The following is an 8619-nucleotide window of genomic DNA, read 5'->3' on the forward strand; positions in this document are numbered from 1 at the left end:
ATATATATATATATATATATATATATATATACATATATATAGTACGGACTATAATTTTGTTTTTGTTGTTATTGTTACTGTTATTAACTCTAACTCTTTGCCTATAACAAAAATTCTACTTGATGCTGCACCTGCCCTGTTCCGGAGCTAACATATGTCAAACCACTTCAATCATATCTAATAAAATAATATGTGTAATTTTCTCATATGTCGTACAATTGTTTTAAAGTGAGTTGGAAATTTCCACTCACCCTCTGGAAGCTCTCCAAAGTGAGCAATTTTAAACCGAGGAACAAACCTCCGCCTGTCTTAGAATGAAGTCTCCTCCTCACACTTGTCTTTCGCTTTCTCCACAGTCTTTCCTTTTTACGTTTTACTCTAGCGAAGCATTGCATTCCTTGTTTTACCGTTTAAATAGACGTATTTGAAAGCAGACACTGAAAATAAACATCTAATCAATAGTGATTATAAGTGATTGTTTAGTTAAATTTAAAGAGATAATCGTATGTTTGTATCTTCTTTTGTTAAGAAAAGGCTGGGCCGACCATAATTGACAGCTAAATACACACTACTACTTTTAACAATGCGTGGTTAAGCAAATAATTATTTGCAGTACACTTAATTGCTTTCCATTAATATTTGAAGCATTTACTGCTATTTGTTCACTTTTATTGCTTTTGCGGGAAGAAACAAATATATCAAGTACCTGTTCTTATTAAAAGTTTTAACGCCCCACATGCTTGGATTATATTAGCACGTGTTTTAACTCCATAAGGCCTAGCTACTGCACTAGTATTTCAGGGATCGTTACCTTTATAGAAAAAGAGTAAGGATAATAGCGGTTTGTTTCATCAGTTTTAAATTTTATATCGACGGCATTTGAAACATTCACGTTTATTTCCTTGTTTCTTATTTTTTTTTCTTGTAGATATCCGCTTACTAGCACCTAGATTATAAAGTTTCTTTCTTATAAAGATTAAAGGCATTCTTCATGACTATCCTATGAGGTGTATCACCCTTCATACTACCTCGAATTTGCCCTCTACAGGCACACAGCTCCTATGTATCAACCCCAGTTTGCAAGCACAGGCGATGTCATTTGATATCTCAATGAATAATGTACTTAATGTTTCTTGCTATTTGTCCCGACATTTAATAGTTTGTTTGAAAATAACTTATACACTTCATAAAACTAAAGGGAGAGGCGCAGGGTTTAACTATGACGATGTTGTATTAACTAAACCAATATTTTCCTATTTAGCTCCTTAGTCAAAATGTTGACTCCCATAAATTCACTATATCAGATGCACTGCTGATAACATCCGCTTCTTATACGAGCCAACGAAGGAGCCTCTACATAGTTGCTCGGTCGGTCGGCTAGAAATAGATGTAAAATTCTCTCAACTCACATCGAAACACTTGAGTTTTAAAACAATGCAGTCCCAGATGTATGAAAGAGGGTTGGTTAAATCTGGAACACCTTTGATCATAAGATGTCTTGATCGCGTTTGACCAAATAAAACGATATAACTTGTTTGTATGTCGAACAAATCATCTTGACCAGTGGAGCAGGTTGCCAGCGCCTGGGGCATGGCATGTATTTTCTCTTTTTATTATATATTACTCTTTTTTTTTTTTTTTTTGAACTGTTGCTCCAAGGACAACTGCCCATGAACCCCACGCTATCCATTGAGCTTTATGGAGGATATATCCCTGTCCAAGTTGTCATGCTAGAGGTGTTAAACTCATCCAAACAAACTGACCAAACTGTCATTTTAAATGCTGCAGATTGCCGATGCTTCAACTTAATGGAATAAAACGATGGAATTTGAGGAAAATTAAAACAAAGTTACTAGCGTCTGATCCTTGGGTTTAGTACTTCGTTTTCGCTTTCATCAGCCAGCAATGGTAATAACATTTTGTTTGGCGACCAGCAAAGGCATATCTTTTACATGTTTCAGTTATTGTACAGCAATAATGGTGTAGCACTACCTTAAAGGGTTTAGTGGCACAAATCAATTTCAAGTCTGGTACTAAATCAATCGGCATCTTTTGCCGAACCACTAAGTTATGTAGACATAAACAAACCGATACCGGTTGTCTAGCAGTGGTGGAGTACAAACACAAAGGCGCACACACACACACACCACACACACATGATGGGATTCCTCACAGTTTCTGTCTATCAAATTCATTCACAAGGCATTGATCATCCTGGGGTTACATTAGAAGACTCTTGCCCAAGATAACTGTGTGGTGGGACTGAACCCGAAGTCACCTGGTTGTAAAGTGCACTTCCTAACCTCACACTTATGTCCCATAAGTGCCGGTGCCACATAAAAGCACCTGTGCTGGCATCATGTATAAACACCCAGTACATTCTGTAAAGTGGTTGGCATTAGGAAGGGCATCCAGTTGTAGAAACCATGCCAGTGTCCCATAGCGTGGCACCTTGGGCAAGTCTCTTCTCCTATTGCCTCAGGCCAATGACCAAAGCCTTGCGAGTAGGTTTAGTAGACAGAAACCGAAAGATGCCTTCCATATATATATATATATAAATATATATGTATATATCTATGTGTGTGTGTCTTTACATCCATTTTTGTCCACCTTCACCTCTTGACAACCGATGTTGGTGTGTTTACATCCCCATAACATAGCCGTTCGGCAAAAAGAGACCAGTAGAATAAGTACCAGGTTTAAACAAAAAAAAAAAAAAAATTCCTGTGGTTGATCTGTTTGACTAAAACCCCTTCAAGGCAGTGCCCCAGCATGGCCACCGTCAAATGACTGAAACGAGTAAAAGATTATTTAAAAAATGATATATGCACACATGCCTATATATAAGATGCGAATTTGAGAAGGCCAAAACGCAAAGTGAACTATAAAGTGAAACCAGGACATTGTTCTATTTCCATTTTTGTAGTTCATTTTGTATTGTTTCGGCCTGAGGTTCTTATCCAATTTAACACCACACAATGCTTCACCCTCGCTAATTCTATTCTAATATTTATACATTCATGTACGCGTGTGTGTGTGTGTGAGAGTTGACTTGAACACTGTCAAGTGTTTTCTACTCCAGCTCAGAGCCAACCCAAATCTTGTGAGTGGATTTGGTAGACAAACTGAAGGAAGCCTGTTGTATATACATTCCTCCTCCTCATCATCAGTTATATCATCATCATCATCGTTTAACGTCCGCTTTCCATGCTAGCATGGGTTGGACGATTTGACTGAGGACTGGCAAGCCAGAAGGCTGCACCAGGCACCAATCTGATCTAGCAGAGTTTCTACAGCTGGATGCTCTTCTTAACGCCAACCACTTCGAGAGTGTAGTGGGTGCTTTTACGTGCCACCGGCACGAGGACCAGTCACACAGTACTGGCAACGGCCACGCTCAAATGGTGTTTTTTACGTGCCACCTGCAGCGGCACTGGCAACGATCTCGCTCGAATGATTTTCTAACATGCCACCAGCACAAGTGCTAGAAGGCAACGCTGGTAACGATTACGCTCTAATGGTGCTATTTACGGGCCACTAGCACGGCAATATATGTATATATATGTTTGTGTGTGTGTATGTACTATATATGTATATATCAAAGGGTAAAAACACCCTTCGGTCATGAATAATCATGGGATTCCACCTAGGAAGTTCCCCTCCGAGGTACGGTTCTGGACAAGGTTGTTTATGGAAGACTAGCAGTCACCCATGCATACCAGCCTTCTGTCTCCATACCATCGATGTTATCCAAAGGAAAGGCAAAGACCAATATAGCTTGGCGCCATTGACATCATAGCCCATTTCTACACACACACACAGCCTGGTCCAGGAATTGAACTCACAACCTCATTATTGTGAGCCTGACACTCTAACCATTGAGCCATGTGCCTATATACATACACACACACACACACACACACATATATATATATATATATATATATATATATATATATATATATATATAAAGGCTTAACCTCTTGTTATATAGCATTTTAATAGCAATATTTAATAGTGGCTCGCAGACGTAGTTGAGAGCTAGTGGTCAAGAGGTATAAACCGAAAGATAAAAACTGGCCAACCTAACAGTTAAATGTCAAAGGATGGGAGAAACACAGCAAAAATAACAGGTAATAAATTACAGGTGAAAAATAACCTCCTCTTCCTCCTCCTCGCCAGGTGGAAAGTTCTGTTACTTATTTTGCAGGTAGTAGAAACGGTATGGTAAGCAACAGCAACAGCGGCAGCAGCAACATCTCTGAGTAGCTGTAAGTCAGTTTGACATTATGAAAGATATTTACATGAAAGCCAACACAAGTTTACTTCACAGTTCATTGGTAATTATTTAATACTAGCAGCAGCAGCACCACCACCACCACCACCACCATCATTATCATTGGTTTGATGTCCATTATCCTATCCATGCTGGCATGGGTTCGAATGGAAGTCATTGAGGCAGATTTTTCTATGGCTAGATGCCCTTTCCTGTCATCGATCCTCACTTGCTTCCAAACAGAGTAATATTTTCCCATGGCCAGGCAGGTTATCACAGAAGATTGGATGTGAATGAGACCATTTACAACTGACATGTGATGTCACAACAAGGAAACACAAACACACACACACATACGCTTCTTTCAGCATCCCCTTCCCCAAGTTCACTCACTCTAGCCTAGGGCCAACATGCCATGTAGTAGGACTGAACTCAAAGCCATGTGATTGGAAGGCAAACTTCTTAACCACACAGTCATGCTTGCAGCAGAAAAAATATGAACGTTTTGCTATTTTCAGACAAGGTAGCTGAAAAGATATATATATGACTCCTACTTAATAGTACTCTCGATGCTAACATATTTATCATTCCTTCATTCTTTTTATATGATTCACTCATTTGTTGCATAACAAACAATTCTTTCTAGTATTCAGAACCTACCGTCCAGTGCTGTCACCATTACTGACTTAGGTTGACCACTTGACTGAAACCTTCTGACTTCATATCCTACCATTCTATTACGTCATGGGTAATTTAATAAGCATTTCTGAGCCACTTAGTTGGCAGCAAAGCCAACAAAAAGGTAATTTACTCAATTAGCTGAAAAACAAGCTTCTCTTTAACAAATTCTTCACCATTCTTACAATTGGCACTCATCATCATCATCATTTAATGTCCATTTTTCCATGCTTGCACGGGTCAGATGGAATTTGATGAGACATATTTTCTACGGCCGGATGTCCTTCATGTTGCCAGCTTTCACCTATTTCCAAGCAAGGTAATGTCTCTTCAGGGCCAGATATGTTTTCCGTTAAAGATTGGAAACAAACAGCATCACTTGTTTATAAATTTGATTCCAAAACAAGGATACACCCAAAAATGCATGCACCACACACATGTACATCCATGTGCGCACACATTCACACATATATGATGAACTTATTCCAGATTCCACTCCAAATTCCACTCACACTGAATGTTCCTAAAATTTCCCTATTATGTTCTTTAAAGACTTTGATGAACATGATATTTTTTTAAACTTTAAGACCCAGATGAAAAGGTGAATTGGCAGAGTCAGTGAGGTATAGGACAGAGTGCATTGTGGTAGTTGTTCCAACCCCCTGCTCTTTAAGTTCAAGCCCTACCGAGGTTTACTTTGCCTTTCATCAGTTCAAGGTCACTAAAATGCATACCAATCCAGAGGGGCAGGTAGGTGGAACTGTTAGAGTATCAGATGGAAAGCCTTGTGGTGTTTGCTTTGGTCCTTTCTGTTCTGACAGCAATGCCTGTAATGACACCGATACCAAGTTATAAAAACCCCAGGTGGTCTCAGGTGCTTTGGTATGAAACAATGATCTTACTACACAATATATAAAAATAACAATAAATCAACTAATGTACTAATACTGTGGTGCATCACATGACAGCCAAGATAGTAATGTGTACAGTGTTACTATAACAACACCAAGCTGATGATACAACAGTATGTTGAATTAGAAAAAACAAAAACCTTCATCATAATATGTGACAATCACATTGCAATAATGAGAGAGTGAGCTAATAATGACCATCTCTACATGGTCATTTGACCTGCTAAAAATAGCAGCCAAATATCCTCCAAAACACACCCTACTGTCTTAAAAACGAAGTGTTCATTAGATAATGTAGTATTGGATATTACACTTGTCCCAAAAATACAAGATGGGATGGTCATGGATGGGATACTTTTAATTAAAGCTCTTCTTAGTTAGAGCTGACCTTGGGCTAACATCAACAATGAGCCAATGAAGGAGCCTCTACATAGTTTTTCAACCTGCTAGAAATAGCAGCCAACCAAATGCCCTCAAATCACAACCTGCCATTTTAGAAACGGATTCTTTGCATGTCAGCTTGGTGTCCTGGACATGCCTTTTATCATAAGTTTGTTTAAGTGCTGACCTGGGGTTAAACAATAACAACACAATAACAACAAAGCTACAACCCCTTAGCGCAGGATGCCCCAAATCCCAGATTATATTTCTATAAAAGCTAGGATAAGGCAAATGACAATGAAGACCTCATGACATACATAAAATAATTCATCTTGTAGATAGATACCAAAAACAGTATTTAAACTTATCAATAAATATAATCATAGCATCATCTACCTTCATAACCAAACCACAAACCCAACTACAGCATTCTAGCATATTCGCAAACACCAGAGAGTCTTTAATAACTACAACACATCTGGGTTCAAAACCAATACAGATAACTCAAGAGCAGAGCTCTGCAACAGGTATATTGTGACACACTGGTGTGTCACAAGATGATGCTAGGTGTGCCGCCAAATTTTGAAAAGAATATAAGTGTACCACGAGTGAAAAAAGATTGCCTAGCATTGCTCTAGAAGCAGCATAATAACATAACTTTTAAACTTTATTTATATCTTAAGCAACTTGTACCCTGTACCAGTATACTCTCATATATTGCCAAACTGAAAGCCAAAACTTCTCTCCAGTACAAAATTTTCTGCACCACTGCTCAACTGGTACTTATATTTTATTGATCCTGAAAGGATAAAAGGCAAAGTCAACCCTGGTGGCATTTGAACTCAGAATGTGAAGTCAAAAGAAATATTGCTTGGCATTTTGTCTGGTGCAGCAACAATTCTGCCTCCTCTCTGCCTCATATCAGTATTATATTAAGAGATGATAGACGAGTTATTTGATAATCAACCTTAGCAATGTAGCAATGTAAGTGGTCCATAAGGACATATTTTGAAACAGTATTACTGATAGGATATGTGTGACGTGGACACCAAACTTTAATATCGTTTACAGAAATTGCAAAAAGCTGTGTAATACAAAACTGACAAGACAGAAACATAAGTAAATAAATGAAAGAAAATAAAAAATATTAAAAAAAAAAAAATATAAAATGGTACAAAGTTATCAATACTTACCTTGATTCTGTTGCAGTTGGTTGGTTTTCTTCCCTAATGAAAACAAAGATTTTAATGTATGATTGATAAATTGATAAGTAATATTTTTTTTTAAAGTTTATCAAAATATAAGATCATCATTTCATAACCTTTGAAATTTAAAAAAAAGAAATTATACTTATGTGTGTGTGTGTGTGTGTGCATAGGTGGAAAAAGAGTGGGAGAATATGAACTGTTTTATGAACATACATACAAACATATTCAAACTAGATTCTCTGTCTGTCTCTGTCAATCTATCTATTTCCCCTGTATGTCTCTATCTATTTATCTCTCTCTCTCTCTCTCTCTCATTCATACATATCTGTGTCCTATGTTTATCTTAGTAAATCAAAAGTTTTCTAGCATTAAACACCTTTCAAGAACTATTTTTAGTACTCAAATTTTATTTTACATATATGTCATATTAAACATACTAATCTACATTGTTTTCATTCACCAATTCATACAAGTGGATACACTCTAATCACAGTAGCTGCATATCTGCACCTTGGTTCATAATTGTTGAATGTTTTCTCTTATCATTTTGTAACCTTTATATTCTTATTCCATCATCATCATCGTCATTTAACATCTGTTGTCCATGCTGGCATGGGTTGAACGGTTTGACTGGAGTTAGTAAGTTGGAGAGCTGCACCAGGCTCCAGTCTGATTTGGCATGGTTTGTATTCTTTAACAAATTCTTATCCAGATCTGATCTCAATGCAGGATGTTCGAGAACCAAATGAAGGGAAGGTTTTTCAATCCCAGGATCATCCTGATTCCAAAATTGTGTAATATGTCTATGTAGATCAAATGTAGACTGAGATACAGGGGTCCCGCACAGACAGACAGAATTTTGCGTTTATTATTATAGGTCTCTCTTGCACAGCATCAGTAGTGGTGTGCAAGAGAGACGATTGCGCTGGTTTGGACATGTGGTGAGAATGAATGAGGATAGCTGCGTGAAAAAGTGCCACTCCCTGACAGTTGAGGGAACCTGTGGAAGAGGTAGGCCCAGGAAGACCTGGGCTGAGGTGGTGAGGCAAGACCTTCGGACATTGGGCCTCACCGAGGCGATGACTACTGACCGAGACCTTTGGAAATGTGCTGTGCGTGAGAAGACCCAGCAAGCCAATGAGATCGTGCCAGGGCCCCTGGACTG

At 38.2% G+C, this 8619-nt stretch overlaps 2 protein-coding genes across 2 annotated transcripts in view; one reads left to right on the forward strand and one right to left on the reverse strand.

The window, feature by feature from the left end:
• The window catches only part of LOC106883905 (coatomer subunit alpha), a 52317-nt gene extending 44860 nt beyond the window's left edge, over positions 1-7457 (reverse strand). The window contains exon 1 of the mRNA XM_014935044.2: positions 7440-7457. The gene's annotated coding sequence lies outside the window, so the exon portion shown is untranslated. The remainder of the gene's footprint in view (positions 1-7439) is intronic.
• LOC128249668 (uncharacterized) overlaps positions 1-8619 on the forward strand; it is a 27709-nt gene that overhangs the window by 1558 nt on the left and 17532 nt on the right. The window lies entirely within an intron of this gene.

This window comes from Octopus bimaculoides, chromosome 17 (assembly GCF_001194135.2).
Source record: "Octopus bimaculoides isolate UCB-OBI-ISO-001 chromosome 17, ASM119413v2, whole genome shotgun sequence".
Taxonomy (NCBI): Eukaryota; Metazoa; Mollusca; class Cephalopoda; order Octopoda; family Octopodidae; genus Octopus; species Octopus bimaculoides.